The 8,886-nt window shown below is 39.6% G+C and overlaps 1 protein-coding gene across 1 annotated transcript in view; it reads right to left on the reverse strand.

Moving 5' to 3' along the window:
- The window catches only part of RAPGEF4 (Rap guanine nucleotide exchange factor 4), a 298,747-nt gene extending 290,127 nt beyond the window's left edge, over nucleotides 1–8,620 (reverse strand). Inside the window, exon 1 of the mRNA XM_030210347.1 lies at nucleotides 8,551–8,620. The gene's annotated coding sequence lies outside the window, so the exon portion shown is untranslated. The remainder of the gene's footprint in view (nucleotides 1–8,550) is intronic.
- Between the last annotated feature and the right edge of the window lie 266 nt (nucleotides 8,621–8,886).

Consider the following 8,886-nt stretch of genomic DNA (forward strand, 5'->3'; position numbering starts at 1 on the left):
TTAAAACATTCACAATATGTCAACAATAACAAAAACAAACAGAAATACAAATCATATCAGACATCATCATATAAACATCAATAAAGCTGTCTCCTTCCTTTAAAGATATTCATCACTGCATGTTCCAAAATAATTAATTTAACTAGCATCCAAAGATGACTTAGAGGGGCATAACCGTCAGCTGTTTGTAGATCGTAATCAACAGCAACATAGCAATGGAACTCCTCTTCAGTAACACCAGCTGGGATGTCAATAGCCTGTTCATCTGACACGTTTGCAACAGCTGCATCTGTTTCGTCCCTTTCCACATCCTTAACAAAGCTTACCCGCTTGTAGCAGTTCACAATGGTTGCCTGTGTAACATGATTCCAGGCTTCTTTCTGCATATGTAGGGACTCCAACAGTGATAGATTACGAGCCAATTCAACAGCATGTTTATCCTTGCCAGTCTGGTCATCCATAACGCTCATCAGACGACGTAGCACAAGAGCCCGATAATGTTGTTTGAAATTGGCTATTATACCCTAATCCATAGGTTGGATCAGAGAGGTTGTGTTTGGTGGCAGGAAGACCACCTTGACGTTAGACAGCCTGACATCATCCCTGTGTGCAGCACAATTATCACAAAACAACAAAATCTGACGCTTTTGTGCTGGCATTCTAGTGTCTAACTTCTTTAGCCACTGCTTCCAAATTTCCCCAGTCATCCATGAATTTGCGTTAGCCTCGTATGGCACAGGAAGTCGCTTAACATTCTTGAAGCAACGGGGCTGTTTGCTCTTTCCAATGACAAGTGGTTCCAACTTCTCACTCCCATCCATATTTTTAGTGTGGATTTGTATTGTTTTGCCAGTCTTCCAGAAGCTGGTCTTTTTGCTTCAATATACGTGAAATTTGACTGGGATTGACACCATATTCTTTAGCAATAGATGCTTGACTTTGTTTGTTTTCTAATTTCGTTCAGCCAGTGTTAGTTCTACAGTTGCGCGACGACGACTCCAGTGTACACTCTAACAACATTCTTTCGCTTATTCTGCCTGTGGCAGTTAACCAACGAGATTTCAAATTTACTGCCCCTTTGTCACATGCCAATCGGCTTCCATATTCCGTGCGTGCTCTTATGCGGAGTCTTTCCTGCAGAGGAGCAGTCTTAAACCATGCATATAAGCGAATCTTGCACTCATCAGTGGTGCGCTAAACCGAAATTTGTCCCCATAGAAATTGATGGCGCCAAAAACAGGACCGAAGTACGGCATGCAGTTAAACAGAGCATGCGCTTATCTGACGTGCACTTAAATGGAGTGCACTGTAGTACATTTTGAGGTTGCTTTTAAAATTCTGAAAAGAGAGTTCAGTCCAGAAGGATAATAGAAGACAATTCCAAACTATCAGAGCGTTGACACTAAAACAAGTATTTCTGATAACATCAAGCCAGATATATAAATGAGAAGGCATGATCAGGAGATGCTGCTGGAAAGAGCAGAGGGTCTGCTGAGGGATGTATGGAATTAGGAAATTAGAGAGAAATGCAGTCAAGTATTTATAGGGGAGCTTGATAACAGGGACGTAGCTGCTATGGGGCCACGGGGGCCTGGTCCCCCGTAAATTTGGCCCTGGACCAATGCCCCTCTCAACCCCCCTGCCAACCCGCCGTCGCCATCTGTACCTTTGCTGGCGGGGGACCCCAACCCCCGCCACCCGAAGTCTTCTTCCTGCGTTTGGTTTCTTCTGAGTCTGACATCCTGCTGCATGTACAACGTGCAGGATGTCAGACTCACAGAAACAGAACGAAGCCTTGCGATCTGCAGGGCTTCGTTCTATTTCTGTGAGTCTGACGTCCTGCACGTTGTACGTGCAGCAGGACGTCAGACTCAGAAGAAACCAAACGTAGGAAGAAGACTTCGGCTGGCGGGGGTTGGGCTCCCCGCCAGCAAAGGTACAGATGGCGACGGATGGCGGGCGGGATGGGCGGGTCGAGAGGGGGGGTCAAACTTGTTGGAGGTGGTGCTGGTGGCGGCAGGGGGTGTCGGCAATGGCGGGGGGGTGTCAGCGATGGCGGCAGGGGGGTGTCAGCGATGGCGGCGGCAGGGGGGGGCTAAAATGTGCCCCCTCACCTCGGATCTGGCCCCCCCTATCGCTGAAGTCCAGATACGCCCCTGCTTGATAAGTCACTGGAATCCTGTGCTCAGCAATGAACAGTGGGGAAACACAATCATATTTCTTTTTGCCAAATAACTTCATGGCCAAATTTTGGATGGCTTGCAGTCACCTGATTTGGGTAAGAGGGAGATTGTGATACAAATAATTACAATAATCTGTTTTGAAATGACAAGGGCAACAAAGTTCCTAATGGAGGAAGGTTCGAGCATAAGGCGATTTATTTATTTAGTTACTTACTTACTTACTTACTTAGCTATTTTGATATTTATACCCCCACATTATCCTGAACACACTTGAGTTCAATGTAGCTAACAGAAAATAAACAACAGACAAGGTTAACAAAGCCATATATAAAATATCAAATATAGACCATTGATGGCCAGTTGCAATCTAAGATACTCCATCAATGGAGAGAAACCTCTCAAAGAGGAGAATTTTCAGTCTTTTGCGAAATATCAAGTAATCAAACTGACCCTTGATTGCCATTGGCAGTGAATTCCACCACTTAGCACCCTGGTATCTAAAGTCAGCAGAGTGAACTGACTTATAACACACTCTCTTGCAATCTGGAAGATGAAGTCCAAGGTAGGCCCTAGAACCACAAGTTATATTGCGTAGGGGAATAGTTATTAAGGGCTGCATATAATCCGGTGTCATGTCATATAATATTTGAAAGACAAAAACACATAAAAATAATCCTGGCTTTAATGGGCAACCAGTGCAGCTTGCATAATAATGGAGTGGCGCTATCAAAACACGATACCTTGAGGACAAGCCTAGCTACAATATTTTGGGCCATTTGCAGCCTTTTTAGGACACCCTCCTTACATCTAGCATAGATGGAATTGCAGTAATTGAACTGAGTTAAAACCAAGGATTGAACTAGCAGTCTAAAGATGTCAGATGAGAAATATGATCTGATTCTCCTCAGCTTCCAAAGAGACCTGAAGGATTTTTTCACTACTGAGGAAACCTGAGGCTCAAATTTGAGGTGACTGTCAATTAATACACCCAGTACCCTAAGTGTAGTGACTAGGGGTATGACATGTTGTCAACAGTAAAATTATAATATGTGGTACGGTCAAAGGGGTTGGTTACCACAAGAAATTTAGTCTTATCTCTATTTAAGTTAAACTTAAATTTGGAAGCCCAGGATTCCAACAAATCCAGACCAAGTTTAATCTTAGGGACAATTTCTGGAAGAGAAGTCTTGAAAGGGATATAGATTGTGGCATCGTCCACATAAATAAAAGTGCAGAACCATGCTGCCTCTGGCCTTTCACTTAATGGAGCCATCATAACATTGAATAGGATTGGAGAAAGTGGCAAGCCCTGTGGCACCCCACAGTCAGGAGACCAGGAAGGTGAGAGAGAACCTGACAACTTTACCTAATATGATCTAAATTTTAGGAAGCTGCGGAACAATTGGTGGATCTTTCCATACAATCGAAACTGATTCAACAGGCCTAAAAGTAACTCATCATCAATGAAGTCAAAGACACTTGACATATCAAATTGCATCACTAAAAACTTAAAGCCTAGATTAAGGTGGTCTCAGTACTATAACAAGGCCCAAAGCATGAATGGCATTTATGCAAAAGGGAGAAAGAGGAAAGGTGATTCATAAGCTGAATACCAACTGTTCTCTCCATTACCTTAGTCAACAATGGGATAGAAGCAACAGACCTGTAATTAGTAACGTCTCCCAATGAAGCTGAGGTGCTCTTAGGGATTGGAGTAAGTAGTATGGAATCTTTCCGCTGAGTAAAAGCCCCATGAGTCAGCATAAACGAGAAATGAGATTTAAGAAGGTCAAAGAATCCTGCCAGTGCAGTTTTTAATAAACAACTCGGACAAGCATCCAGAAAGCAATGTGAGGAAGAATACTTTGTGAGAAAGGATTTGACAGTCTCATGAGTGGATAACAGAAAGGAGGGCCACAGTCGGTCAGCCACAATACCAGCATTCGGACTAGGCTGCTTGAAGCAAGACTGAACGTCAGTGGCGTTAAGTTGCAACACAGGCCCCCTAATTTTAGTTACTTTTTGTCCAAATTCATAGCTAATTGATTAGCAGAGGGAGTGGCTACAGTTACTGATGTTAAGTTTTCAGTCGTTACAAGCTTATTAATAAGGTTAAAGAGCTTATGAATGTTTAAGTGGTTGTGACCAATTTGCTCTTTATAGTAGAGGGTTTTAGCTTTTACAATCTTATTCTTATAATCCTCTATTGCTTTCCTCAAAAAACATTTTATTCCCAGCAGATTTATGTCTAGATCACTTCCTCTCTAATTTTCTATACTGTGGATGAGTTTGGGAAAACTTTGATGGGAGCTATACTATCCAGGGTAGAACTACATAACACAGTGAAATTTAGCTGTGTGTCATGCCTGGGGCCATTATATTACAGGGTCTCTCAGGATTCTATCCTGGCACCAGCTCTGTTTAATGTTTTCCTGACACCATTGGCTACCCAAATACAGAATTATGGAATCAGTGCATATTATTAAACTGATGATACAGAACTGGTGTATTAGGTAGACTCCTTTTTACCCGACTTATCTAAACTGAATATCTGTTTGGATACTATTGCCACCTGGCTTGTTGACAAAGAATTGAAGCTGAATCCACTCAAATATAAGTCTATGTAGGCAACACAGAGTAGATCATCATTTACTCTGGCTTCTCAGATCTGTAGTTTTTCCATCCCATTAAAAAATACAATTTGGATCTTAGGTGGTATTTTTGATCCTAATTTGTCTTTTCCACCTTATCTTTCATCAGTCACTAGAATTTGTTTTTAGGCGCATTTTACCCATTTGATAGTGCCTATTGGGGATGATCCATCTGTCTGTCTGTCTGTCTGTCTCTCCATCTGTATGCACAGGCAGAAAGCACTGATACACACAAACGTGTGAAAACACACACACAGATGTCACCCTATCAAGACATACTTCCCCATGTCTTTGATACCCAGTCTCTGAACAGACATGCATGAGTTTGCAAATGGAGAAAGGGGAAACGTGCCATTTTGTCACACTGTGTTTAATTTTCAGCTTCTTTCTACATACAGATGATTTGTGCATCACACCTATATTTAGAGAAAAAGGATCTTTCATATTTAGTTTATGCTCTGTTTGTTATGTGCCTCAATTTTGCCAATGCATTATTGTCAGGCGCTACTGCACATTCACTGAAAGATGTAGTTAATTCAAAATACTGTTATGAAGATTGTTCTGTAAATAGGCTGATCATATTATTCCTTTGCTGAGAGAGCATCACTGGTTACCAGACAAATGCAGAATTCAGTTTAATATTTGACAATTGTTTTCAAAGCTCTATTAATGAAGCAATCTGCTTACTTGACTAATTATCTTATTCCATGCTCACCTTTGCAAACCCAAGGGCCATCCTATTCCCTGCTTAGAATCTTAAGATAATGTGGGATAGAAATACATTTATTATTATTATTATTATTATTATTATTATTATCTGATTGGAATCTGCTGACTGTTCCATCTCCTGTAAGGACATGACTAGAGTTCATACGTAAAAATTGATTTTTGCTTCCAAGTGCCAATTTTATGGAATTCACTTCCTAATAATTTGAGAACTAATATTACATACACTTCTTTTCAAGCCAAGGCTAAGGCTTGGTTGTTTGCACAAGCTTTCGGGCTATAATGAGCTGCTGTCTTGAATTAGTCTATCTGTATCTACTATGTTTAACGTTAATTGTGATGGAATAAGTTATTGTTACCCTCACTGTTCTTGAAGTATCCTATAATAAATCCAATGTTTTTATGTAGTCCTTATTTTGTATTTTGATTGCTATTATTTTCCCTTTTATTTGTAAACCATCCTGACATTGATTTAAAATAACATATAAAATGGCTAAATCTTAAACAGCATTACAGGTAGGGCTTCAACTCAGTCATCTCTAATGAATTCCTATTCACCATGTGCTAATTGGAATTACTGTTTGCATGCAGACTAGGGAACATGATTGTATTTCATAGACTTATATATAATGTTACATACTCAGGTACTAAATAGGAATTGTAAAGCCAACCCTGGGGTTTGTTCCTTTAAATGAAAATTTTCAAAGGAAAAAAAATAATCCATAGAGAATATAGGACTAGAATCTACTTCATGGCTGACAGACATTTTGAATACAGTGCTCCGTGAATGTCAGAGCATACGTTATCACTGAAATTGTAGGGACTGATCCAATGTCCTGGTGGCAGTGCTATATGCTGCCATGTGTGAGATTTGTGTTCAGTCCTAAGTCCAGATTCTTCTTCTTGAGATCAATCAGCACTGGGGTTGCTAAGAAACAACATTCAGAGCCTACAAGGAAAGTGTCACGTACTGATCAGACTATGGTGATAAGCATACTAGGTTCCTCTCTCATGTTCTTCATAGGGCTCAAATAGAGATTTCCTATCCATCGTGTTTACTCCCTTTCCATAAATGCAAACCTTAGTCTGAAATTCTGAGTAAACTACACTCATCATCATTAGTCCCATTTTCATTATAAAAGTGGGCAAGTAGGGACATGCCAAGCTGGGTCAGACTAATGATGCATCAAGTCCAACATCCTATCTCCAATAGTGCAAGTATCCACTAGACCCAAAAGAGGAAAGTCTTTTCAGGTTGCTCTAAGACTATCTGACTAAATAGTGATTAGTGGAACCTGTGCTCTAGAAACATGCTAAAAACCTTTTTGTCCTAAGCCAAATTACTAGTCTTGACTACAACCTCTGGTAGCAAATTTCATAGTTTAATTAGATGTTGACTCTAGAAGTCATTCTAAATCAGCTATTAGTTTGCTGATTGCAAAGTAATAATGCTGCTCAGCAGCTTACAATCAAAAATCTAGTTAACGAGAGAGAGAGAGCACGAAAATCGAAAACAGAAATGGAGCAGGTTAGGTGACTAAGAAAGGTAAGGGGCAATATTGGCCCCAAGAGCTTGTTGAAATAGCCAGGTTTTGATCAACCTTTTAAAAGTCAGGTTAAGGGAGTGTCTCCTAGTCCTAGTATTATTATTAGAAAGAGTAAATAACTATTCTCCATCAACTTGTGTCACACTACTCATGATTTTGCACTCCTCTATCATGTATCCTCTCAGTTATGTCTTCTATAACCTAAAGAACCCTAACCTGTTGAGTTTTTCTTCGTGCCAGAACCTTTTCATTCCCTTGATTAATTTTGTCATCCAGTTTTCTCTTTGCTCAGTTTTCCTCTGTCTCTTTTTCCCTTTATCAAATATTTTTTAACTACCTTCATTTGCTTCCAGAAACTCCAAGTACATTGCCAGTCAATCTCATTGCTCTTATGATGATGATGGTGGTGGTGGTGGTGGTGGATACTTATAGTCCACTGCTCTTCCTAAATGTAGGTTCAAAGCGGGTTAAACAATATTTAGCAAATATCACATAAAAAACACCCTTTCTAAATTAGGAATCTATTATAGCAAATATTCTGAAAACAGGTGAGATTTTAATTGTTTCTGAAACAGTGTATGATGCAGACATTCTAATATCTACTGGGAGCTGATTCTAACATTTCACCATTTGATTCCTCTAAAAGATGGCGCAGTCAGCATAAGATAGGTACAGGCACATCATTCTTTTCTCACACTTAACAACATAATTAAAGAAATCAACTCAGTCGGACAATAACCTTCTAATATTTTTAAAACAAAACAGAATATTTTAAAAATTATTCTCGCCTTCAGTGGAAGCCAGTGTAACTCGATCAATAGTGGGGATACATGAACATATTTAGCTTTTCAAAATATGAACCTAGCTGCTGTATTTTGAAGAGGTTGCAACATCTGCAACTGCTTTTTAGTAATTCCAATTTATAAAGAATTAGAATAATCTAATTGTGATAACACCAATAACTGTACAAGCACCCTAAAATGATTAGGAATAAAGTAAGATCGGACTAGCCACAACTGTCTCAATTTGAAGAATACCTTTTGGGATGCATGTTTAATCTGGGCATTCATATTCATGGTGGAGTCCAAAATAACACCTCAACTGTCTATCAATGGTCCACCATGAGCCATATGAACAAAAGACATGGCTAGGTATTTTATGACCAGACCTTCTGTCAAAGATCTTCCACCTTCCACTATCTTATGCACTCGACAATTGGAAATCATCTCTCCAGCTAACTTTTAGAATTTTTCACTAGCAAAACATTTCAACTGTGTGCATTTCTTTACAATCTCTTCACTTAAAAAAACCGTCACTTCTGTATTCTACCCCAGCAAGATATATGCATTCAGTAGCTTTTTGTTTAACTTTCTTCTAAGGAATGCCTTATACTCCCCCAAATCTACTCAGAAAATAGTAAGGGCTACAGAAAGAAATACTTACAAGTTACTCCTTTTTCCAAATTTTCATAATAGCCACAAAAACATATTTGTTGAAGAAGATTTGGATGAAACCTTTCAAACGCTTTCACTTCTTTCAGTCGTGTAAAGATAATATCCACATCTTCACCAGAGCGTTCCAATGGTCTACAAGAACAGAAAGACAATGGCAAATGCATGAGTCTACCATAATAGCACACTTGTTTGGATGGCAATAGAGGGGGGAAAAAAACCATTAAAATCTATTTCACCATTGATGTCCCAGATTCTGACCTCCAGACATCCTGGCCCGTTTTTCTTTTTAAATAGAGATCATAAATTAATCACCACTTATACAAAC

Source organism: Microcaecilia unicolor, chromosome 7 (assembly GCF_901765095.1).
Source record: "Microcaecilia unicolor chromosome 7, aMicUni1.1, whole genome shotgun sequence".
NCBI lineage: Eukaryota > Metazoa > Chordata > Amphibia > Gymnophiona > Siphonopidae > Microcaecilia > Microcaecilia unicolor.